This window comes from Neophocaena asiaeorientalis, unplaced genomic scaffold (assembly GCF_003031525.2).
Source record: "Neophocaena asiaeorientalis asiaeorientalis breed wild unplaced genomic scaffold, Neophocaena_asiaeorientalis_V1.1 scaffold197, whole genome shotgun sequence".
Taxonomy (NCBI): Eukaryota; Metazoa; Chordata; class Mammalia; order Artiodactyla; family Phocoenidae; genus Neophocaena; species Neophocaena asiaeorientalis.
The window spans coordinates 4056640-4083422 of record NW_020174703.1 but is presented as its reverse complement, the minus strand read 5'-3'; the positions used below and the strand labels follow the sequence as shown (position 1 = coordinate 4083422).

The following is a 26783-nucleotide window of genomic DNA, read 5'->3' as shown; positions in this document are numbered from 1 at the left end:
TGAAGCCCGCACACCTAGAGCCCGTGTTCCACAACAAGAGAAGCCACCACAATGAGAAGACTGCGCACTGCTATGAAGACCCAACACAACCAAAAATAAATAGAATAAAATAAATTAATTTAAAAAAAAAACAAACTGAATGTTGCCTTAAAAATGGGAGCGGGGAGGGCTTCCCTGGTGGCGCAGTGGTTTAGAATCTGCCTGCTAATGCAGGGGCATGGGTTCAAGCCCTGGTCTGGAAGGATCCCACATGCCACGAAGCAACTAGGCCCGTGAGCCACAACTACTGAGCCTGCGCGTCTGGAGCCTGTGCTCCGCAACCAGAGAGGCCGTGATAGTGAGAGGCCTGTGCACCACCATGAAGAGTGGCCCCCGCTTGCCACAACTAGAGAAAGCCCTCGCATAGAAACGAAGACCCAACACGGCAAAAATAATTAATTAATTCATTAATAAACTCCTACCCCCAACATCTTCTTTAAAAAAAAAAAAAAAAATGGGAGGGAGAGGAGGAGAGGGGTAAAAAAAGGGAGTGGAGAGGGAGAAAAGGAAGCCAAACATTAACTGCAATGCAAACAAAGAAATAAAAATCAAATATTGATCAAATTATACACACAAATTATCAATCACATAATTATAGAAGACGAAGCTGTGGCTTTCTTGGGTGTGAAATGTATTAGGGAGGTACTGAAAGTTTCAAGGCTACGAATTTGTAATGATCCTCTCTCTGGTCTGTTCTTAGATGTCTCTGTCCTGTTGAAGTTCCTCTCTACTCTCAACTTTCATATAGAAACCCAGGCTTCAGAAGTCTCAAATGATACTTCACAATTTTTTTTTTTTTTTTTTGCTGCACTGCACATGCCTTGCAGGATCTCAGTTCCCCAACCAGGGATTGAACCTGGGCCATGGCAGTGAAAACCTGGTATCCTAACCACTAGGCCACCAGGTAACTCCTTCACATTTCTATCTTTCAAACACTTAAGTTATTAAAAACTGAGAGCTCTGATATCAATTATATATTACAGGTAACTAATGTTTTCATCATTTTCTTATGAAAACAGCAAATGGAAGAGATGTATTCCATGCCACATGTAAAATCCAAGTGCAACTTTAGAAGCAATGTGCAGAATTTGACTGTTATAAATTGTTATATATAAATTTGTTAAAATTGTCTATGTAGACCTACCCAACTGCATATCCTTATAGGGAGATGTAAACATATAGGCCATAGGGCTCTGAGTCTGATTTTTTTTTTTTTTTTTTTTCTGAGTCTGATTTAGCTGACCCCTACATTCTCTACTGCATCATCTCCCAAAATGCTTGATTTTGAACATTATGCTCTATGAGCATGAAATTCTGCACAGTTCTCCATCCTACTCAACAGTTTCATGCCTCAGTGCCTTTGATCATGCTGTTCCTGCTGCCTGGATTGTTCCCTCCCATCCTTTGCCCTCCCCGCCATAAACTGGAATGGTCTAGTGGGATTCTGCTCTTCAAGGAAGACTTCCTTTTCTACCTTTACCCTGTATTTGGATGAGGATAGAGGAGCTTCTAAGGAAGAAAGCACATGTAAAGCTTTTTCAAGAATACAGAAACTGGGGCTTCCCTGGTGGAGCAGTGGTTGAGAATCCGCTTGCCAATGCAGGTGACACAGGTTCTAGCCCTGGTCCGGGAAGATCCCACATACCACAGAGCAACTAAGCCCGTGAGCCTCAACTACTGAGCCTGCACTCTAGAGCCCACGAGGCACAACTACTAAAGCCTGCGGTCCACAGCTACTGAAGCCCATGCACCTAGAGCCCGTGCTCCGCAACAAGAGAAGCCACTGCAATGAGAAGCCTGCACACCACAACAGAGTAGTCCCCGCTCGCAGCAACTAAAGAAAGCCCGAGCCAATCAACGAAGACCCAACACAGCCAAAAATTAATTAATTAATTAATTTTTTAAAAAAAGAAGTGATCTGAAGTTGTCCTCCAATATCATTCTTTTTAAAAAAAAAAAAGAATACAGAAACTATAACTATCATTTTTTATACTATAGAAAAAGATGAAAAGATGTTAATTTTTTAATGGACATCTGAATAGAGTAGTTTTTACTTCTTAACCCTAGCTTATTCTGAAAAACTCACAGTGCTATTCAACCAACAGATTTTCACGCCCCATCTTCACCTGAAGCCCGTGTGGTGTGTGTCTCTGTGTGTGTGTGCGCACGCGCGCACACACACGCACACACACACACACACACACACACACACACTGTATCCCTCCACTGCATGCCCATGGATCTCTATGTTGTAAATAGCACTGTGCCTGGCACATGATAGGTGCCCAAATATTTGTTGCTGTTCACTGAAAAATAATTAAAGAAATACAACATGACTAGATTAATAGAGTCCAAAGTGAAGTCAGGGTCTAAGAGGACACAGACTGGAGAAAAAATTAGAGCTAGAGAAGGCCAAACAGAAAGACTTTTTGGAGAAAGTCAAATTTTAACTATTCGAGGAAGAACAGCTATAATAATAGAGTTATAATAATAATAGTCATGTAACAACATTGATTAAATGTTTGATATTTGGCAGGAACTATGCTGAACTATTTATACGTGTTTTCTTTCTAATTATCATAACTGTGATGTGGGCATTATTTCAAGTTTACAGATAAAGAAAGTGATGCTCACAGAAGTTAGGCAATGCGTTCACAGTCGTGCAGTTATTAGCCATGAAGCTGGGAAACGAAGGCAGGTTATCACCTGGCTTGGATGGGGGAGGGGGAGTGTGGAGTGGAAGGAGAAAGGCACTAAGTGTCAAAGGACCCTAGCAAGCTGCAGCGCCAGGAGGCTTGCCAGTGACTGCAGTGCAAATGGAAGAGTGAAAAGAAAGTTAGCAACAGGAGATGGCAGAAAACTTCAAAGACCTGTGGGAGAAATTCTCTGGATTTTTGAGCAGAAAAAATTTCCATAATAAAACCCATGCTTGAGGAATGCTATTATAAAAGGTGTGTGGACAGGAATATTGGTGGTCATAGGTAGAGAACTTGGGTAGAAGCTTTTTATAAGAATATGATTATATTACTTATGGTTAAAGCAGAAGAGCCCTACACACCGATTCTGTAAAAATAGTTGGTGGAGGGAGTTGTTGTTTTTGTTTTGCAATAGGTGGGCCAGTTTTGTCCTCCAAAAACAATCAGGGCCTGCGAAACATTTACAGGTACTTCATGATCAGAAATTACACATATCCCTTAACATCCTGCTTAAGAAAAAAATCCAATTATTTCTAATTTAATTGTAGCATAGCTGGGATCAAACAAGAGTGATTAGCTAACTTCTTTTGACATATACTTGAAATATTGGCTCCAAATATCAAAAGTATCTTGAAAGCAGTATTCTTCATCTTACAAAGATCATTTACATTTACAACAGAGTTCCTTTAACTTGCAGAGTCTGTCAATTAAATAAAATTATAAATTAAATTAGTTGCTGTTGCTGAAAAGAAGTTGAAAACCCAGTTGAAATGCAACTGGATTATCATCTCATTGCTCTTGTCTAAATGCAACTGGATAACCCATTTCTCAATTTTTAAGTGCAGTTTTATAACTTTATATTATCTTTATTATATTATAATAATTATTATATATTACATTATCTAATTTTATATTAGCTGTATATTATCCCTAAAAAGAAGTCAGGGAATTAAAAAAATAATCTGATCTTTTATTCTTTGGCTCTAGGCTGAACATAGAAAATGTACATATTCCCTTACCTTTGCCTCTTCTATCCCTTAATACATGAAGGACTCTTACATACTAAAGGGTTGTACAGATTTTAATAAAAGCATTTCATTTTATTTTATTTCATTTGTTATACTTTATATTGTATTTTTATACATATTTTATTTTATTATTTTAATAAAAGCAGCACCTTCTATGGTGCTGGCCTAAATAGTTACAATAGAATCTTTCCTAAGAAGAAAACTCCTCCAAGCTGTCTGAAGCAGTGGGCTGATAACTTCTCTGAGGACTAAAATATGATGGGGTGGGGGGAGGGAGACTCCGTAAAATCAGCTCGAAGACAAGAAGGCTTTGTTTATGTAACAGCATGTCCTTGAATATCTGTATTAACCAGGAAAATGCCCTCTGAAGGCACCGTTCTTTGTGAGAAACTTTGTCACTATGAGTCTCAGCAAAAGCCCACAGCTGGGCCCCTCTCAGTTCCCTCTGCCAGGCAGGGACTCCTCCCAGCTCTGGCAATCTCAATGAGGAGAGCTTTTTATCCCCAGGGCATCTGTGTGTGTCTCCAGTTAGGTAAAATGATACATAACAGAAACCTAAGAAATATCATAATAAGCACTGGAACTCAAGCGGTGCAAATCTCTGCCTCCTAAAGGGCATGACATCATGGATGTGAGACACTGGGCTATTAAAGAGGGAAATGATTCCATTATCCATGCTCTTGGCACACTTATTTCCTCACTAATGTAATCACATACCCAGCTAACTGACTAACCCAACTCAAATTATCATAAGTTATGAATTATGAAACTGTTCTGAAAGTTTACTGTACACGAAAACAAATTTGAGAATATCCACCTGATAATATTCACATACCGGTCTCTTACGTGTCAGCCTAAGTATACTATATTATTTTCAAAAAGAAGAGTTTCAAAACCAGAAGAGTTTTAATTAATATAGACTAATCCACAGTAATGAATTCACCTTTCACCTGTCTTCTCCAACGTGTTAAGTTTTTGAGATGACAAATTGATGATACTAATAGTTATAATCCTAAGAGTTATAAAGATGTTACAGCTGAGCCAATATATTCACATTGTGAGTTAATCCATGGCCATCTATAGTGTTCTGGACACCACACCAGGTTCCGAGGACACAGGGGCGAACAAGACAAGACATAATTGCTGCCCTCTCAAATAGAAACGTGTTCCAGATTTTATGCCACTACATCAGACAGAAACAGACACGAAAAGCTGAAAGTGAGTTGTGCTATATATGAAATAGTATGTAAATTATACTACGTATGTTAAGTATGTAAATTAATAAATGAGCAGGGCATCTGGCTAAATAATCTCAAAAGCAATTTTCTCTCTAAAGAGTATACCAAGCTTCCCCAGAGAGTTATGTACTGGCAATAATGAGCTATCCTGGAATCAAAGGATAACTGATAAAATGCTTCTGTTCATTTCTGATAAACCAGTGCTACTAGGAGATATCGACTTGGACATAAGCTTTCATGATTTAAGTGTTACTCTAAGACTGACAAGATCATCTACAAAGAACAATAGAAATGAAATTTCTGAGGCATAGTCTAGTCCCATGGCAACTATTATAAGAGTCCTGCACATTTCCACTGAAACTACCTCTCATATCAGACTGCATAGGCTGGGGAAAGAGAGTGGGAGCTCTGGAAAAGGCAAGACCTTCTTGTTACACAGAATATCCCCTTTTGGGACAATCATTGTCTTGCAAAAGATACCAACTATGATTGATTTGACTAGATACTTCTTAGTATCTAGTTTCAGATGTCACCAGCCAATCCAGAGACTTAGAGACAACTAGATATTCAGTCTGGAGAGAGGCTAAGAAATCAGAGCTAGTGATGGGGAGTTTCATGCTTGAAATTGAAACTGAGTATATGGATTTATTTCAGAGGGTAAGAGGAACACTGTCCACAGTCCTGTGAGCCCTGCTTTTCAGTGTGGATATGCCTGTGCTCTAACCTAGGGCAAAGAAGGGGAAATCAGTGATGGACAATTAATGGGGAGAAGAAAAACTGAGAGTGAAAATGTGTGTGTGTGTGTGTGTGAGAGAGAGAGAGAGAGAGAAACAGGGAAGCCCATTGCCCACCAGGTGAAGACTGAGTCTCTAATTGAAAGTCTCCAGTGGCAGCCCATTCTAATAAAAACACAATTCAAACTCCTTTCTAGGACTTAAAATCTTCACATAAGCGGTCTTCCGCCTGCCTCACTGACTTCATCTCCTCTCTTGCCCTTCTGCACTCTTCTCCATCTACAAGTCCTCCAGACATCCCAAATTCATTTATGCCTCAGGGCCTTTGCAGTTGCTGTTCCCTCTGCCTAGAATGCTCTTCCTTCTGCTCTTTCACATCTCACTTCAAATATGCCCTCCTCACAGCAGCTCTCTGACTGCTCTAAACTGGCTTCCCCCATGCCCTGTCTGGCACGCGCCCACATTGCATTGTCTTTGTAACACTCATCTCTATCTGAAAAACGTTTTTCCATTTATTTGTATCTGGTTTATTGATTCCATTTCCCACAGAAACACAAGCTCTGTAAGAGTGGGAGCTTCATCTGTTTTGTTCAACGCCGCATGACCTACCTAGAACATCTATTACATGGTGGGTACGCAGTAAATATTGGTTAAATCTCAAGTCCCACCATATAGATGACTGTGGAAAGTCACGCAAGAGCCACTGCAAAACCACTCTCTGCTCCCTCGTTGCCCCATCAAAGCATAGTGACCATGACCCACAGCTACACCAACTCTGGGCCTGCTTCCACAACCCATGAAGGCGAGAGTAACGCTGTTTCCCTTGGAGAAATTTCCAGCTTCCTTTCCATTTCCTCATCTGGAGGCCTTATTCCCTCATCTCCCACAGACCTTTCCATTCCCAACCACATAAAAAGTAAATCAATGTTTAAAGAATCCTTCAAAGACCAGCATTACTCTGTGCTACTGGATGAAATGATGGCATTGGCCCACTGTGTTTCAAGTGTAAGGGGGAAGAGAGAATGCAGAAGAAGAGATCCTCTTCACTCAGCATTCCAGTGTTGAAGGTAAGAAAATCTCCTAAGGGTTGGGTGCTTTCCTTCGCCTTTTCCCAATGGTCCAGGAAGAGGAAAGCCCTGATCAGATGCAGAAGGTTGTGACAGTAAATGGGAAGCTGGATGACCAAAAGATCTGCCCCCTGCGAAAAAAAAGAAGAAAAGGAAAAAGAAATATGGATGAGACTCAGATCCTACTGCTCCGCACTTTTACCCTCATAACCTCACCCCCATAATATTATCGCTTCTTAGCCTGACTGTATGGCAGCCAAGTTCCTGACCGAGTCTGAGACACTTCCACCAATTCAGTCACCATCGTGGGAAAGAACGCCTGCTACCCCACTGTGGTGAGGGAACTGTGCTTCTAACACCCTGACATGGAATCATAAATACAGTTTTCTACTGAAACACTGTAATGTCCAAGGCAGACAGCCTGTTCCATACATCAAGCTCACTCCAAACTACTTTTTATTTCTAACTTATCAGGGTTCGATTGGAAATCGTGGTGTGTGCTGTTGTCCACTGTATTTGGGAGAAACAGGAGAGATTCATTTCAGCTGTGAGGGTGGGGCTGTAGCCCTGGCAAGATTTCTTCCAGGCAAGAAGGATGAGCAGGAACTTCGGTGAGAATATACACGTATTCAGAATGAAAAGAACTTTCAGAACATAAACCAATGGAGATAACATGACCTTGTAAACCTGGCCAGACACAGCACACCCAAGGGCCATGTCAAAGGTATGGAGGAGATAGAGGATAACTAATTGTTGAAATTCTGGAGCTAATCAGAAGGAAAGACAAAGTATGCAGAGCACCTGCTCAAGAAGCCAAGCATGAGGGGTAATTAAGAATTAATCTGTGGGGAGGGTGGGAGGGAGAGAGATGCAAGAGGGGAGAGATATGGGGACATATGTATATGTATAACTGATTCACTTTGTTATAAAGCAGAAACTGACACACCGTTGTAAAGCAATTATACTCTAATAAAGATGTTTAAAAAAACATTAATCAAAAGAAAGGGAGACATGAATATTTGTAAGTATCTGCTGAAAATTATATGTGTAGCCATTATTCAGAGTATGTTTTCTGTATATATTTCTGCTTAATACTATTAATAAATAGTTCTGAAAAAAAAAGAATTAATCTGTGTTCCGATCAGGGGGTATATAAATGAGCACTGTGGAAGGCAAAGGAGAAAGATATGCAAATGAATGGAAGAATTGGTGAAGAACGTCTGCTACAGAGGCTTCCTGGAATGGTGTAAGGCAGAGGTGAAGTGACCTTCCTGTGATCCATTCTAGGTCACTTAACCTTGGGCAGTCTCAGTTTTTTTAACTATAACATAAGGTTAAGCATTCCTGTCTCATAGGGTGGTTGGGAAGATTTAATAAAATAGCATAGATTTAATAAAATAGCATTTAATGGCATTCTTCTGCCAAAACTGTTCCTCTATTCTTTTCTGAGCCCCGAAGATTTGTATTGATTCGGGGCATAAGAATAAATTGAGTACTTCTAACAAATCTACTGAAAAGATCAAAACAGCAGTCTTGCTTTATTGCACCATAATACGGAGACACGGTACAATCTGCGGGTTGGCAATCAGAGTGAAGCTGATAAAAATACTGCTCAAGAGAAGCCCCAAGGGCAACCAATGAAGACCTCCCCTCCCCCTCCAGGATTAAGGACAGTTTGAAGCCAGAACAGGAAAACAGTTTCTAGAAGAGTTCTCTCCTCAAAAACCAAAGTTGCCATTATCTAAAGTGCCTCCGGGACAATTAGCCTTATTCAGAGACGACAAACTATCAATAGATAACAATCTAAGAGTGGCTCTTTGCAGATCTTCGTATTTAAAAGCAGTCGTAGGTGAAAGGAAAAGGAAACGAAAACGAATCACTTTACAAATGTCAAATCAGCATGCTTTCGAACGGAAAATAACCTGCCACCCTGACCAGATCCTCCTAAATATTTAACATCTCCATATAAATAAAAAGATAGTTTCATGGTCTGCAGCCGGGAGAGAAAGTTTTATGACCGGAAAGTCAAATATCCAAGCTAGCCTTGTAAAAGCTGCTATCAGAGACCAGAAGGTTACTGTGAACTTGGGGCCAGAGGGCGAGAGGCTTCTGGCCGATCAGCAATTTCCTTAACTATCTACCCCCGGCGGCGCTCCTCTTAAGCACATGCGACTTTGCTGAGTTTAGAATCTGCAGTTTACGTAGTTTCTGATATGCTGGCATGCAAGATGTCTTTCTCATCACCACTTCCAAGAACCGTTTCTGAACCATCATCTTTGAACAGCAACGCCCACCCCCGTCCCCAACCTCTCTCCCCGCCCTTCTACTGAAGACCCTCCCCAAAAAAACTGTTTTGGGTTTGTTTTTAGTTTCTGAAAATAGCTTTTGATAGATTTTCTTTCAAGCCAAAAGAACAGCACACAGGGGTAGAGATCGCCAGGGAGCTCGGAAACAATCCGCCTCAAAACCACAAGCGTCTTCTCGCCTACCCCCTAAACTAACGGCAGCCCAAGTCACGGAAATTTTCTCACCGCCGCCCTTTCCTCCAAATTGCCTCGGAGCTGGGTTTGCTAGGTCTAGTTCCACCGTAACGGGAAGAAGGGTTTCTAGCAAAATTTTCTAAGGTAAAACGGGAGAACCTTCCAGACCTCTCGCCCCTGCTCGCGTACAGACCCTTTTACAGGCAAACAATAGTGAGGAAAGCGCCCATCACCCCAGTCGGCCTTCCCTGCGCGCAAGCTTCCAGCGCCCCTCCCGCCCCTCCCGCCCCTCCCGGGAGAGCACCTGGGGCCGAGCGCCCCTTACACCCTAAACCCGGGGGTACGGGACCAGCGCACGCAGGCTCCTGGGGGGAGGGGGGGTTGGTGCGTGGAGGCGCGCCCCCGGCCCCTGATCCTCAGCCTCAGGGGCTGCAAAGCCCGCGGATCTCTCCACTCCGCCAACCTCCCTCCCCCGGCGATACAAACCCGCAGCGAAGCGGACGGGGGAGAGTTACCCGCCGAGGCCCCGGCGCGAAGACCGCAGAGGCGTGCCGGGCTCCGGGGCCGGAGGCCCGCTGCTCTCGGCTCCCTCGTCGCCGCTCGCTCCAGCCGGCTGCTGCCTCTCCCGCGGCGCCTGAAGCATCGAGCCGCCGAAGCCTGCGGCCGGCGGTAACCGGAGGAAGGTGGCGCGGTTCAAGGGGCGGCGCGGGAAGGATTCAGTCTCCCTAGGACCCGGCGGGGGAGCGGGGAAGGGCGCGGCGCCGCCCGGAGTCCCAGGCGTCCGCCGGCGCGTGCGCTGCCCGCCGCGCCCGGGTTCGGATCTCCGGCGAAAGCGCCTAGCGTCTCCGGAGCCGCGGAGAAGCTCCTCCCGCTCGGCGGCTTGCGCCTGATGCGTGGTGGCCGCGGCCGCCCCAGAGTTCGCGTAGGAAGGTGCAATGCGGAGGGAGCTGGTGGGGCTCCCCGTCCCCGGGCCGGCTAGGTGGGAGCGCGGCCGAGCCCCTACCTTTCCGGCTGGGCGGACACCAGCCGCGCGCCCTCTCCGGGCGTCCCGAACAGGAAAATCACCGGGAAGGGGGCCGGGGGAAAGCGGCGGGTGGCTTCAGGACAAGGTAGGAGGATCAAGTTCCACAGCCAAGAAGACACTCCCATCCCGCCCTGGTTTGTTTGGAAAGCTGCAGGGGCGAAAGTGAGGGGCACCTCGGGTGCTTCCCCGCCCTCCCCGCCGGGCTGGCAGGCGGCAGAAGTAAACACTTTTTGCTTGGCGCGTGGGGGGACTTCTGTGACACGAGGCCGGGCAGGCGGTTTGGTCGCCAGCAGGAAGGGAGAGGGTGTTCAGAGAGACCAGAATTCCTGGGCTCGGCCCTTCAAGGACAAATGTGTTAGTGCTTTTTATCTTTTGGAGGAAACGTTACTTTAGGGAGAAGAACAAAGGTGAGACGTGCATTTTCTTTTCTTATTAAAGTAGGTCTCCCTTGAGAAAAGCGTCTTCATACTTGGATAGCTGTGAATACTTTTTTTTTAACATCTTTATTAGAGTATAATTGCTTTACAATGGTGTGTCAGTTTCTGCTTTACAACAAAGTGAATCAGTTATACATATGCATATGTCCCCATATCTCTTCCCTCTGAATACTTTTTAAATTTCAGTGTTTGTGATATAAATCACATGCCATCAAATGACCCCAGGGAGAAGAGCCACAGACTTGGGTGCAATTCAAAGTGAGTAATGTGTCAGGCACTGAAACAAAGTCCTCCGTCTGTGACGGACCTTCTGGTATTTGTATTAATTTTAACAACAGCCCTAGGAGGCAGCACTTGTTATTTTCCCAGTTCTCCTATCAAAAAACCCAGAGGGTTCAGAAAATTCCTATCCCTTTCCCTTTCTACAAATTGCCTTTGAAGGAACCCACACAGATTTTGTCATTTTAAAGGTGATTCCTGAGACATCAGAGTCGTGAAAGATGTTTAGGGAATTTGTCCATCTGGGCCCATTTTTCTTGAGGTTACTTTGCTCTTTTAGGTTCTCCTGAGTTTATTACCCTTCTCTTGTTCATGAGTTTCAGAATTAAAGCAGTGGTATACCTCCTCCCCTCTGGCTTTCCTAGGATTTTTGAATCTGTAACGTTATGTGCTAAGGGGAGAGGCAATCCACTGTTCTTAGGTGACATTTGTGCTTCTTCATAGTCAGTGACCAAGAAGGAACTGTTCACCCTAACCTAATTCAAATTCCACCTCCTCCTTTGGCCTGCAGTGTGACCTTGAGCAAGTGACTTAACCTCAGTATACTTCCTTTTGGCCGCCTCTACAGTGAGATAGTACAACCTATCTTCAGGGGTTGTTAGGAGGATTAAAATAGATGACAACATAGAGAATTCTCAGCACAGTGCTCATCTCAAAAGAAACATCAATCCAGGAAGTAGGAATATTAGCTGCCAGTCCTTTCCCACCATGAGTCAGCTACCCTCCATGTATCATGTCTGTTTCTCTCATTCATCCTGCAAACCAGAATAATCTCAACCTAAAAATGATGAAATGGGGTCAAGAGGTTAAGTAATGTACCCAAGGTCATACCACCTATTTTGGAGCAGTGATTCGAATGAAAGTGCCCGAAACCAAAATCAATTTTCTTTCCGGAATGTCATATCACTATGTAACTATCTGGTGTAAGGGCTTTTGACCTGTAAAACTTTTTTTTTTTTTTTAATGCAGGATACATTATTGCATGGGCACATTATTGCAACTATGTAAAAATTTTGAATTCTTGTGGAGGGTGATAAAGAATTAAACAGGGTGAATTTGTAGCCGTCTCTGGGATAGTGTTTTTGGTAACTTTTTTGCGGGGGGAGGGATGTTTTCACAATGTAACTATAACTCAGCCTTTGTGTAGAAGATTTATTCTAATAAGGTGGGAAGGGAAGGGCCAGGACTACTGGGACATGCAGGGTCTTTTAAAGATCCCTGAAATCATAATATTTAGGCATTGTACACATAGGGCTGGCCTTGTTTGCTAGGTTTGTTTTTTGATTATGGATGGTGCAGTCTTTTTGAATTAAAATGATATTGTCTCATGGGATGTGTCCCAGGGTATCCAGGGACAGGTGAAAGCCAGGTTCCCCGCACTACCCTGGGGTACCATTCAGCACTCTGTAGAATCACAGTCTAGAGTAAGGTTCAAGAAAGTAGTATTTCTTCTTCACCCCAGTATACAGCCTGCCTTCCAAATTCTCATGCCCCGTCCCAAGTGCAGGCTTTCTTGGCATGATTGATGTAGGACTGTCTACTCCATGCAGAAGAGACCTACTTGTAGGGGTGTGCTGTCAGCAAGTCACATCAGATCATAGTAGATGAACCCCAGGACTGGAGATACCCACAAAGTGAAAAGAGGCCACTTTCGCACAATATCCCCTCATAAGTTAATAATAATTTAAAAAAAAAGTTTTCGTAACATTCTCAAATCTTGGGGTGTTCAGTTTTAAACAATATCTGACTCAGGACTGAGCTTGACCAAGCTAACCCTTTTTATATACAATCCTTCCTCCAACTCTACGTAAAGATCCTGCCAGCCCTGTCTTTATCTCCTGCAAGCAATTATTTAAACAACATGTGCAGGGCCTTCCTTGGCAGTCCAGTGGTTAAGACTCCGCACTTCCATTGCAGGGATGGGTTTAGTCCTTGGTCGGGGAACTAAGATCCCAAACACCGCGTGGTGTGGCAAAAAAAAAAAAAAAAAAAAATCGAGGACACGTGCATCTCAAAAATAATAAGCCAGTGTGTAAGGAGTCTAAATCCTAACTTAGAGCTATGAGTCTGCTTACAGTGTAGAAAAACTATTGCTTTAGCAAATGGCAGTTTAGTACTTTCAAGCAGAGCCCAATCTTCTCCAAATCTCCATTCCAGAGCAAGGGCTCAGCTACACGTTTGCATATATAAATAACCATTGTGTTGTTTTCCCCAGTATTGTGAGTTCATGAAAAAGGAATTCACATCTACCAGAAAGCTTATTTGCCACTTCATAAATGATAGTGTCTCCTTATTCTCCTATTCTCCTTATTCTACTAGTCCTGTCAAGGTTTCAGAGGTCTTAGTGGCCCAGTAGTTGTCAGGAACTGCATTTACTCTCCTTCCACAAGCTGGAGAGGGAGGGAAGGGAGAAGGTAGAACTGGGGTTCAGCAAGTTCTAAGCACATGAGCATGTCAATATCTATGTGGTGGGAGCCGTAATTAAGGCAACTGATGGAAAACAATTGCAGTATTATTAAAAAGGGTTAATATCCAGAATATATATAAAGAATTCCTATGGATCAATAAAGACAACCCATTTAAAAATAGGACACAGGTCATAAGCAAGCAATTCACAGAAGAAAGACAAATAGTCCACAAACATGTCCAAAAAATTTAGTGTCTGTTTTATAATAACACTGTGTAAGAAAAACTAGACAGTAATGAGAAATCAGATTGGCAAAAACTAAAAAGATTAAAGAGTCAATTAGTGAGTTTCCAGCAAAGGTGGCAAGGAAGCTATTCAAGTAAGTGTAAAGTACTACTTCCTTTTTAGAGGGCAATTCGGTGGTTATGCTAAAGTTCCTTGACTTATCTCCCTGGAAAGCAGTTCTGGCCTCAAGCCAAGTGATCTAGGAATGAGGACCAGGAGGGAAAGGAACTGAGATCTCTTCCTGACTCCTAGTTACCCCGACAACGAAAAGAGGTTGGCCCTTCTGGTTGCTGGGTAGCTCCCTGCACAGATCGCCAGATGGTAGGACACCTCCCCGAATTGTGGGCGGGGCGAGGGGGTGGGAGCAGTGTACAAAGCTGCTGTATCTTGGAGCAGCTTGCTCAGAGCTCTTATTCAATCCTGAGAAATGTTAGAAGCCTGGACCACTGTCCCAGCTGATGTGCCACCTCACAGGAGAGAAGGGAGATGTCTCACCCTTACCATCTGTCTGTGGAGATGCTCTCCTAATTTCCAGTCCCATGACTTATAATTGAGACAAAATATCTGGGTCACTTAGAGCACTCACTTAGCGCATTAATGATACTTAACATTTTTAACAACTTTTTTCATCATAACTGGTTTATGGAGCTGAACTTATGCTACTTCACTTCATGGGAGTGTTGTTATAGGATGGATCCCTAAAAGTGGAATTGCTGGGCAAAATGTACATAAACCTACACTCAAATAATTAACTATTTTATATTTTCATGTTCAAAGCTTCATGCTTAAAAAACAAAAAGCAAAAGGCTATTTTCTATAGCACTCCTGAGGCAGAGTGCAAGGTGGAGTCATTACACTGGGCTGTGAGTGGCACAAAGGCTTCTCTGCATTTCGTAAACTCCAGTCTGCTGTAAATGCGTGTACCTTTCAAATCAGTTCCATTTTTTAGAACTCCATCCTGCAGAACTAATTACACAGGAACACAAAAATATGTATGGGGATGGTCACAGCAGCATTGCCTGTAATGTTTAAAAACAGGAAAATAATGCCCACGAATAGAAAGTGACTAATTAGATTATGGTAGTATATCCTAGTAATGAATGCAACTGTTGCAAAGCTATTATAAATATGTATATATACATATACTGATATGATGACAGCTACAGTATATTGGCTTTAGAAGTTCTACATTCATAAAACACATACAGTGTGATTCATTTATATCAAGCAGAAAAATAAAGGACCACTGGTATGTGTGTATGTACTTGTGAGTACATAAGAGAAGGTCCTGAAGCCTACACACCAAAATGTTGACAGAGATTTCTTCTAGAATTATAGGGGTAGAGAAAGAAGGGGATTTTTGCTGCTTACCCTAAATCTATCTAACTTGAAGTATTTATAATGTACATGAGCAATATTTGTAATTTTTAAAAAGGCACTAACAAAGTTATTTTTATGTGTTTGGGGAAAGAGAGTAAAAAAAAAAAATCCAAAATAAAAATGCGTCAGTGTTTAGGTACAAATTTGAACTCTCTAACTTGGCGATTCCCTACCTGTGTGCTCTTTATTCTATACAATGCATTTTTTCCAATCTGTAGACACCAAATAGAAATATCAGATGAAAACAAAACAAAACCCTTAAGCCCATGTTGAAAGAACAAGAAGAAAACCTATGTGAATCTTGTTTTTATTGTGCAGTGGAAAAAAACTAGGCATGAAAGAAGCTTGAAGAAAAAGGTTAATACATTCGAACTCATAAAAATGTAGTTTCTAAAGGCAAAACGCACCAAGAAATAAAAAGACAAGTTGGGAAAAAATACTTGCAGCACACAGCAAATGGTTACTTATTATACCAAGAGCTCTTAGGGGACCAAAAAAACCCCAAGAATTTAATAGAAAAATAGGCAAACTACATGAACAAGCAGCACTCTGAAGAGAAAAATAAACATTACTTAATTAAACAAATATGTATACCTACTATGTGCCAGGCACTGTTCTGAGCAGGTATATAGCTGTGAAGGAAACAGACAATAATTTCTGCCCCTGTGGAGCTTACATTCTAGTAAATTTGAAGAGTCTGGACTTCACTAATCAAATTTACGTATCATTTGCACTTATTGGTAAAAATGATTATTAAAACTCAGTGTGGGGACTTCCTTGGTGGCGCAGTGGATAAGACTCCGCACTCCCAATGCAGGGGACCTGGTTCCATCCCTGGTCAGGGAACTAGATCCCACACGCATGACACAACTTAAGAGTTCACATGCTGCAGCTAAGGAGCCCGCCTGCCACAACTAAGACCCCGTGCAACCAAATAATAAATAAATATTTAAAAAAATATAAAAACCTTTAAAAAAAACTTAGTGTGGAGATATAAGTACTTCCCTGTGCTTTTTGTGAGAATGCAAATTGGTCAGGTGTTTTTGGAGGATATTTTAGCAAAATCAGTTATAATTTTAAACATTTATATACTTTGTTGCAGAAATTCCACTGATAGAAACTTTTGTTGTAGATATCTTTGCCTGGTTATACAAAGTTATGTTTAAGAATTGCCATTTAGATATTGCTTATAATGGAGAGACACCATGACTCAAACAGCCATTGGTAAGGGACTGGAGTAATAGGGTTCACATATACTGTAGATTTCTGTATAGTCACTAAAACCATGAGTTAGTCCTATATCTAATGACTTGGAATAATGTCCAAGATATTATTAAATTTAAACAGCAAGTTGCTAAGCAAGTTGCCTAGTAGGATCCTGTTACTGTTAGATATACAAAAAATAGAAATAATGATATTTATAGTACAGCTTATGTTAGTACACAAACAGAAAGTATCTGATACGATACATACCAGACATGAACATTAGCTATCTCTGGAGGATGCATTCATGGGAGGACTTTCCTTTCTAAATTATTCATTTCAGAATGTTTGATTTTCACAATAAGCGCCATTTGTAACCAAAAAAAAAAAAAGTAGAAATTTCAAAGCTTTTTATGTTTTAGGAATTTTTACATGCAGTTGCTTGGAAACATATCAAACTGAACTTTGCTTGTTGGGGAGTGGGGGGGTCTGTGGTTACTCTGTTGTAAAGGGAGGATTATACACCATTTTCATCAGAACCCTGATAGTGACAGTGTTTTAGGTTTCTATTATTCTCAACCTTTGAATTAAAAGGAACTCATCTAATTTCAAACTTGAAGGGAATTCTACATCACCAAAGAATATTTGTAAGAGACTGACTTGTCAAGCAGAGAGACACTGGTGGGATACCAAGTTGGTTCTAGAGAGTCCCCCAGGAACCTCGGCCCCTGCATAACTAGGAACCTCTCCCAGCTTTCCGCCACCACAGCTGAAGATAAACATAGGGGATTCAAGAGGGTAGGGGAAAAAAGAAGGGCAAGGTGGAACCGCTGGATATACTAGGGTTAATTAAAGACACTTCAGCTAAAATTCGAGTCAGAACAGGCCTGTAGTGGGAGCTTTCATGATCTGCCATGCATCTCCAATTACTCCAAACAGAAAGGTCTTGCCTACTTTACTATACAGCAGGAAGAAGAAAACTTCTCTTTGCCCAAGGCCAGCCCAGCCAATCATAAACTGTAGCAGCCCAACCCATGAAAAGCCTCCATACTTTGAACTCCCAGCTTCCTCCAATGGACTCCTTGGTTATAATAGCCCTTCCCAATCCCCCACTCACCCTTCGCTATAAAAGCAGGTTCCCGTTCCTTGTTCTTCGGATTTGCCTATGGTCTGCCATGGTTCGTGTATCCAGAATTGCAGTTCCTCTGGCTATTCCCCAAAAAACTCGTTTTTGCTTATATTATTAAAGTTGACAACTCTAGTGTGACATATTATACTCCTGCCAGATGCTAGGTGATTTTATAGACTGCATTGTTTACCACACATAGCAAACCCGTAAGCTAAATATCATTATTCCCATTTTCCAGATAAGGAATTAAGGCTCAGAGAAATTACACAGCTTGTCCAAGGGCCCAAATCTAAACTTTGAACCCATATTAAACTCTTCACACCCATGACATAGTGCCTTTCTATTCAAGAGATGAAGAATGGGAGAAAATCAATTACATGCTACAGTGGGACATTTTGGGAAAACACAACCATGGTTAATTGAATGAGAATCTTGTGAAGGCTTAATTAGCCTTTTGTGCATGGGTATCAAAATGTCAACTGAAATGGAATTGTAGTCATTTCCAGTTTCCAAAAACCCAGAATGTTTTCTCCAGGGATATACAGAAAGTAAGTTACTGAAACCTTTCATCAGAACCCTAGCCATCATTCCTCCCAGGTCAGTCTGCTCTCTTTCACACCTGAAGTCACTTGGGGGGGCAGATCCCATTTTTAAGGTAATTATAGTAGTAGAAGCAGTAGCTATAATGGCATCAGGGTCATCACAAAGAAAACATGCTCAGCGGCTTCCTGGAAGCATGCATACCCAGTACTTCAATTCTTTATTTTTATTCCTCGCTAGGAATAGTTTATTACACTACAGGACATTATGAATAAAAGAGGACCAGTATCAGTAATGAAAACCTCTAGATACAGGAACCACTTATGAACATCTGAAGTAGAAGTAAATGAAGGGTTAAAACTGACAATTGTTTCCCAGTGATTTAAACTAGTAGTTGTTTTACTACAGTTTTCATTTTTACTGTATCTTCTTGTCAGCTTTTTAATTTATTTTGTGTGTGTTCAGATTGGCAGCAGTTTTTTCAAATCCTGCTCATGACTGTTAATTATTACAAGTCTATTAACACATGGTGATATACTGACCATCCAAGCAATGGTCTGCAGTGCCTCAGAAGTGGCAAATACTGATACATTTCGTCTTCACCATCACTTTAGTATTATTCCGTAAAACTGTGGGTTTCTGAATCCCTGCCTAAGGGACTGAAAAGAAGCACATATAATTTTGGTTTTGCTTGGAGAGAGGGATGGGAGTAAGCAGGATTTAATTGTATGCCTCTGTGCCTATTACAAGATAAATCAATGCATTTTAACCAAGCCAAATCCTAGACGTTGGATCCCCTAAGTTTTGTGTAACTGATAAAACATTTACTGTCTATAGATTTAAAAGCTGAATACCGTTGAATCTTCCTGGGTCCGTTAACACCAAGAGTCCTGCCACTGAGACTCTCTCAGATAAAATTCTAATCCACAGGCTGGAAAGCAATAAAAATCCAATACTAAATATTTGGAAGTTGTCCCTAAATTGTACTTAACTCCAAGATGATTCATAAGTTCATTTGTACATTGCTTCAGAAAATGTGCATGTCCTTGCAGTTGTCACCCCCCTGCCCCCCCGCACTTACTCTATATCTGAGATCTCTCTGGGACCCACTCACCACTTCCACAGAGGGACTGGGGAGTCTTCCATTTCTAGCTCCGACTACTTTCTTAATTCTCAATCGTGTACTCCCAACTGCTTGCTGAGCATCCCGTCCATCATGTATTTATCAGCACCCACTGTATGCAAAGTACTTTACAAAAAGCAGAGTCTACAAATAGAAAACTGAATGTTTTAGTCTTCCACACCAACCAGCCTTTTCTCTTAACTGACTCATTATTACTGATAATGCTTGTCATCCTTGACCTCTCCTTCTTTTCCCCCATCTTACCTGAACTTCTATCCTTCATGTCATTAACACTCCACATTCAGTCATCAAATGCATATTGATTAAGTGCTTGCTATATGTCAGACACTGTTGAAGGTGCTAGGAATACAGTTTGCCGGTGAGGAAACAGGCAAAAATCCTTGCTCTCCTGGAGCTTATATTCTGATAATTAACAGTGTCCTGAAAGAGCTTTCAAACGTCATCTTGTTGAGCCCTTCATCTCCATTTCACCTGTGCTTCCCTCTCACATGGTGTTTATTTCAACACCACCACCCCCGAGCCTAGATACCCAGGGCCACCCCATCAGACATCCCACCACCTAGAGCAGCTCTCTGTGTGATCATATCCTGGAGACCCACAACTTGCTCTTTCACTTCCCAACATTAGGCAAATCTCTCCAAACTCTGCTTAGGCCTCTCTTCCCTTTCTCTCTAGAACACCCTGACTCCCAGCCCCACCCAAACAGAGAACAACAGTGGACTCCACCTTCTCTGCCTCCATCAGTCTATGCTTTTGAAAACATATTTCAGTCATCTTTTAGGGATTTGGTAACTTTTGTCTTTTTATCCTGTAACAGAAAACTCACTGAACAACAGAACACCAAAGCATGGTTACCTTCTAGAGATAGAGGAGGGATGAATATTTATAGCAGGGATTCATGGGGAAACATAAAGAGGTTTAAAAAAAATTCTTTTTTTAAAAAAATTTATTTATTTTTGGCTGAGTTGGGTCTTTGTTACTAGGCGCAGGCTTTCTCTAGTTGCAGCGAGCAGGGGCTAGTCTGTTGCGGTGGGCGGGCTTCTCGCTGCTGTGGCTTCTCTTGTTGTGGAGCACGGGCTCTAGGCACGCGGGCTTCAATAGTTGTGGCACACGGGCTCAGTAGTTGTGGCTCACGGGCTCTAGAGTGCAGGCTCAGTAGTTGTGGTGCACGGGCTTAGTTGCTGTATAGCATGTGGGATCTTCTTGGAGCAGGGCTCAAACCCGTGTCCCCTGCATTGGCAGGCAGATTCTTAACCACTGCGCCACCGGGGAAGCCCTAAAACAAATTCTTATTAACAGTCACCTAATAACACAAGGCAGAGTATGGCAGCCCCAAATGAATCAAAACCCTAGACAGGAGAGAGAGGTAGGTGAAGCAGAAAGAAAGTAACATTTCTTGAGCCCTAAGGAGGGACTTGGCATTCATGATCACATTTAATGATAGCAAACCTGGGAGTTAAATATTACTGAGACAGCATGAAGAGGACAAAAGCAGGAACAAAACCAGATTCAAACCTAGGTCTGGGTGGGTCCTGATCCCTGGCACATGCATTCATTTGGCAGAGAGAGAGGAACCTAATGCTTTTGTCCTGAAATCCCTCAAATGACTGACATACACAGAAAAAAACTAAAGTGCACAGATATAACCTAATCCCCAAGTTTCTGAATTTTGATAAAATAGTGATCCATTTATGTCTTTAATTTTTCTTTATCTTCAAGCTAAACACCAACATTTCCATTTCATTATCATTTCTATTTTTTTCCCTAGTAGAAATGATGCTCTTCTTACTGTCCTTAAACATAAAGATCCATCCAGGAGTGACCTAACAGGTAAAAACAGAGTCTGATGCAGTGTTCTGTGGGCCTTTTTAGTTCTTCCCTTTATAAATGTTATTTCACAATGAATTAAATACTTGCTTTTGGAGTTGAGTATCCTTTCCCAAACTGTGTTGTTGGGAGATGCTAATCTGAGTTCCAAGCATACAAGATTCAGGACTTCCCTGGTGGCGCAGTGGTTAAGAATCCATCTGCTAATGCAGGGGACATGGGTTCGAGCCCTGGTCCGAGAAGATCCCACATGCCCTGGAGCAACTAAGCCCTTGCGCCACAACTACTGAACTTGTGCTCTAGAGCCCGAGTGCTGCAACTACTGAAGACCGCGCTCCTAGAGCCCATGCTCCGCAACAAGAGAAGCCACAGCAGCAATAAGCCAGTGCACCGCAAGGAAGAGTAGCCCCCCTCGCCACAACTAGAGAAAGCCCACGCAGCAACGAAGGCCCAACGCAGCCAAAAATAAATAAAATTAAAAAAAAGAAAAAAGAATACAAGATCTGAGGCAAATAAGATTGAGTTCTAACCCTCCTCCAAGCCACAAGCAATACATATTAGCATATCAAAGGATCAGATAAAAACAACAATAAAGAACGGTGTTTAAATTTGCTTAGTGGTTAAACAAATTTAAAACCAGCTTGTAGGGCTTCCCTGGTGGCGCAGTGGTTGAGAGTCTGCCTGCCGATGCAGGGGACACGGGTTCGTGCCCCGGTCTGAGAAGATCCCACATGCCGCGGAGCGGCTGGGCCCGTGAGCCATGGCCGCTGAGCCTGCGTGTGGGGAGCCTGTGCTCCACAACGGGAGAGGCCGCAACAGTGAGAGGCCCGTGTACAGCAAAACAACAAACAAACAAAAAAAACAGCTTGTCTTTGTGGGGAAAAGACTCTTCTTCAGTATTCTATTATAATCTACTCTTCTATCTCCCCAAACCAGTTAACAGGAGACAAAATTGCTGTAGATTTGATTCTCTGTATATCCAGTTAGAAAACCAAGGGCTGGGATCTTTTCATAAAAATCAACCATGAATATAAGTTTGGACATGAATGTCACTTACTTCACGAGAAATATTCTTAGAAAAAAAATCGTATGGCAAACTTGCCGTGACAGATTTAATATAAAATTGCTTCCTATTGCTCTAGGAACCATACGGTTATCAGCATTTCTTAATATCTTACTGTTAGTACTTAATACAATTAGTCTTTTTTCAATAACGTGTGTTTTGGTTCAGATATAATAAGACGAATTCTGGTCAAAATTCAGGTTAATTTCTGAAATCCTCTATCTTTTCGCTAGCTGGCTTTTCTTCATCTCTACAGAAGTAGTTTGTGCAATGCCCAATGTTTTGGCAATCAAAATCTTAGTGCAACAGAAATTCCTTTGGCACCAACCCACGCCTACTTATTTCTACTAAAACTTCATAGCACATCACAATGTGAAATGATCATGTTAATAGGGGGAATGGAATTGGATATATACATCATGATTTCATTGATTTATTCATTTATATGTTTATCGAGAACCTACTATATACCCAGCACTATGGCATTCCAGGCATCAGGCATACAGAATCCTAGACATTGGAATTCCTGCCTTGAGAAATGATATGAGGGAAATAGGCATTAAGACTACAAACACTTACTGAGATTCTATGTGTCATGCATTGGCTAAGTTCAAAGAGAACAGTGGTGAATGAACAGATTTTCCACCTTGATGATGATTGCAGATGAGCAGACACGTAGACAAACACTATTTGTCAGGGTATTGTAACTGTTGGACATAAACAGCGTGGTGGGAACTAGAGGAAACAACTTCCTGGAAGCATTTGGGAACATGATATTTGTAATTTGCTTTATGCAGAAAATAATCTTCCTTATTTTTTTCCAAAAGGTTTTCCTTTTCTAGTGTTACCTTTGCTTAAAATAAGACATGCACGTACTTAGAATTTGCCAGAAGAGAATCTTACCCAAGGATTCTTAGTCACTGAGATATGAATGACTTTTCCAAAAGGTCTGTAGAGGTCTCACACTCTGACCCCATCACCTAACATAGTTCCAAGCCCTAATTATTGCCTCAGATTTTTGGCCCCGCCTCAGGGTCTCTCATTCTGCAGGACTAGAGTGTGGCCTGAGAATTTTTATTTCTAACAGGCTCCCAGAAGTTGCTGATGCTGCCTGTCCAAGGACCACACTTTAATAAGCATGGTTTAGGGAGTTAAATATACCAACTGCTCAAGTTAAAGTCATTATTAAAGGACTGCAAGACAGATGATATCTCTGATTCATAGGAGGAATAACAAGGCATGGGTTAGTAATAAAATACAAATTTAGATGGGCAGGCAAAATAAAATAATAAATATTTTATATCCTAAATGCAAGAATCTATTAACTTGAAGTCAGAAATCTGCTATCACTGATTATCAGGATTCAAAATACTTAGAGGTTGAGATGCTTTTATGGCTTAACTTGAAATAACTCTTCTTTTCCTCTTCCATAGACAGACATTTTAGAAATTTAGATTTAAAAAAAAAATTCTGACTACATCCAAACGAGTAACATAATGTTAGATTTTGTGGTGAGAACACAGTCCCAAGGATGTGGGGGAATTTGTTATTTCTTGTGAATGGGCCTCTTGGGAAACAAACTTCTAACACAGCATCAATGAGAGCAAACAAAAGGTACTAGGATGGTGGTGACAATACAGGAGGTCTGGGCCACATGAAGGGGACGGATGCCAACTAAGAGTCTTAAAAAAAAAATGAAAAGAGAGAATCTATATTTTTAGATTAATCTGCCTGCAGTCTGAAAACTCAATGTGCCTAATATCAAGAGGGCTACACTGCTAGGCTGTTATTAATAGAAACATAACTACATCAAGAAAAGTATCTATGCTGTATTATTTTCCTCCTGCTGCTAAGCTTTGTTACAGCAAATCATACTTTATTAGCTTAAAACAACACAAATTTATTTCCTTACAGTTCTAGAGGTCAGAAGTCCAAAATCAAGATGTCATCAAGGCTGCATTCCTTCTGGAGGTTCCAGGGGGGAATCAGTTTCCTTGCCTTTTCCAGTGTCTAAAGACCACTTGCATTCCGTGGTTTGTGGCCCTTCTTCCATTTTCAAGGCCAGCAGCGTAGCATCTTCAGGTCTCTCTGTGACACCTGTTTCTCTCAACACATGTTCTTTTCTGACTCTGACCCTCCTTGCCTCCCTCTTATAAAGACCCTGTAGTTACATTGGGCCCACCTGGATAATCTTCCCCTCTCAATCTCCTTAATTATGTCTGTAAAGTTCCTTTTGCCATTTAGAGTAACATTTTCACAGTTTCTGGGGACAATTTTGGGGGGCACGGGGTGGAGACATTATCTGGCTTCCTACATGTGCCATTTATTTTGTTCTGGCCAAAAACCACTTGGAGTAGTGTTTTCAATGCTGGGCATCACATTTTCAGGAGGAAATTGATAAATGATATTCTATAGAAGAGAAAAATCATGAATCATTCATTCACTCAGCAAACATTTGTGAAGTGTTCACTATGTGCCAGGCACTGGGCGAGAAGAACTCTGGAGATGCCGATAAGAGCATAGGAGGCTGTAGGATATAATGCTTATGAGCCAGGACCCTGGAGTCTAATCATCTGGTTTTGAATCCTGGCCTCACCATTTATATACTGTGTGACCTCGTAAATTACTTAATCTCTCTGTGCCTCAGTTTTGTTACTTATGAAACTGAGATAAAATTATAACAGTCCCATAGGGTTCTTATGAAGATTATGTGAGATTCTTTTTTTATTTTTTTGGCCACGCCAATGGCATGCGGGCTCTTACTTCCCTGACCAGGGATTGAACCCATGTCGTCTGCAATGGAAGCGTGGAGCCCTAAACACTGGACTGCCTGGGGATTCCTAAGTGAGGTTCTTGATAAAGCCTTTGGCATAATGACTGGCATGTAGAGTTCAGTAAATGTTGACGGTGGAGCACCCGACAACCATGCGGAATTTGGAAAGGCTTTCCAGAGCTAGGTCTTGAAAGTTGAGTTTCTTGTAGTTCATTGAGGAGAAATAAGGGATGTACAGTGAGAAGACATAGTGAAAGATTTGGAAACCACAAGGTATGGCTGAGCAGAACGGGCGAATTTAGCTTAGGAACTTTAGGAAAAGAGTTAGGAGTCACGTGAGAGCTACATTTAAATCCTGTTGCTTGGGCAGTTGACACAACAGAAAGAAATTAGGCTTATTTTCTTCTATCCGGAAAAATATCCAAGCCCAAGTGAAATGACAAAAACAGCATTCATCTCAATATTTGAAAGAACTTGTGAATAATAAGGATTCCTTTAATGGGGTGGGTGGAATCATATAAACCCTTCTCTGTGCTCCACTGACTGTCAAATACACTGCCTTCTTGATGCAATGGTCTGTCTTAAATTCATTTTTCCCTGTACCCTTGTCAATAGAAACCCAAAGATTTTAAGGACTTGGCTGGCCATAAACTTTAAGGGAGACTGGGCTTCTCCCAGTCCCAGGGGTGTAAATCAGGATGGGTTTGAACCAACCATGGCAGCCACTGCCTTTGGGGTTGAGGAGGTTAGGAACCAGCATGCCACACGATTCTCGCCAATGCGATAAGGGAGGAGGGCCTTTGGAAAAGTTTTCCTAGTCTCTTCAGAAGATAAATGAGGAAAGGGAGTGCTCTCTCTGTCCCTCTTCCAGCTGAGGGACATGAAGCCAGCATCTGGAGAAGGCAGAACAAGAAGACAGAAAGGTGGATCCTTGATGAGGTGGACCAGCTGCTAAATGATCTGACCCTGGAATCGTTATAAAGTATGTCTTTCATTATATTAATATGTAATATATTAAAATACATTCAGTGTTAAAGTCAGTCACATTTTTCCTTCTTACAGCCCCAAAATCATCCCGCATATACAACTAGCAGTCTAGAACCCTGACAATCCAGGCTCTCATCAGAAAATAACCATGGGGGCTTCCCTGGTGGCGCAGTGGTTAAGAATCCGCCTGCCAATGCAGGGGCCATGGGTTTGAGCTCTGGTCCGGGAAGATCCGACATGCCACAGAGCAACTAAGCCCATGCACAACTACTGAAGCCCGCGCGCCTAGGACCCATGCTCCAAAACAAAGAGAAGCCACCGCAATGAGAAACCCATGCACCGCAACGAAGAGTTGCCCCCGCTCGCCGCAACTAGAGAAAGCCCGCGGGCAGCAACAAAGACCCAACGCAGCCAAAAAATAAAATAAAATAAATGCAATAAAGAAATTTTTAAAAAAGAAAAGAAAAGAAGCATGGTCTCTCTATGGTTTATCGAAATGTTGGCTTTGAGAACTAATTTTAAATTAAGATTACTGACCTGATTTTCAGGTGGGAGATTCTGTTAGACACATTTCTTGGTTCATTTTTTTCTCTACTTATCTTCAATTTTATCTTTTGGATCAAACCATATCATTAAAGGGCTAGGTACTTATCCAGCCATTTAACACCACAAGGTGTCTAGTGATGGAATAACTTGCCTGTATTAACAATATAACTTTTTCAGAATTCCTGCATAGGTGAAGGATTAATTTTCTAACTCCTAAAATTTCCACAAGTCTAAGAGTCTGTGCTATCAACATTTCTAAGTAATGCACTAAACCCACTACATATTGATAAACTGATTATTTTGCTATTGCAGAAATTCAACCAAGAGATACTCAGGAAAATATGCCAACAGGAGCAAAAGATTATTTCCCTTTTGGAAGAGAGAACTGTCCCTCTGATTTCTGCTAAATGTCCTTTTGGACCATATATTCCTAAATAACCTTACAATCTCCTTAAGTTTCTCACTTCTCCATTTCCA

At 41.8% G+C, this 26783-nt stretch overlaps 1 protein-coding gene and 1 long non-coding RNA gene across 9 annotated transcripts in view; one reads left to right on the top strand and one right to left on the bottom strand.

Moving 5' to 3' along the window:
* Nucleotides 1-26783, bottom strand: part of ST3GAL6 (ST3 beta-galactoside alpha-2,3-sialyltransferase 6) — a 95296-nt gene that overhangs the window by 64409 nt on the left and 4104 nt on the right. For 2 of the 8 annotated variants that reach the window (XM_024759268.1, XM_024759278.1), the window contains exon 1: nucleotides 9769-9927. The exons of 2 other annotated variants lie outside the window; for them this stretch is intronic. The gene's annotated coding sequence lies outside the window, so the exon portion shown is untranslated. Of the gene's footprint in view, nucleotides 1-9768; nucleotides 9929-10285; nucleotides 12046-26783 lie in introns of those variants that run through there. 4 more of the 8 variants (XM_024759277.1, XM_024759273.1, XM_024759271.1 and 1 more) reach the window with 4 other exon arrangements.
* Nucleotides 9258-26014, top strand: LOC112409279 (uncharacterized). The gene is made up of 3 exons (XR_003005133.1): nucleotides 9258-9426; nucleotides 25645-25755; nucleotides 25836-26014. It is a non-coding gene; the product is annotated as an uncharacterized LOC112409279 (long non-coding RNA).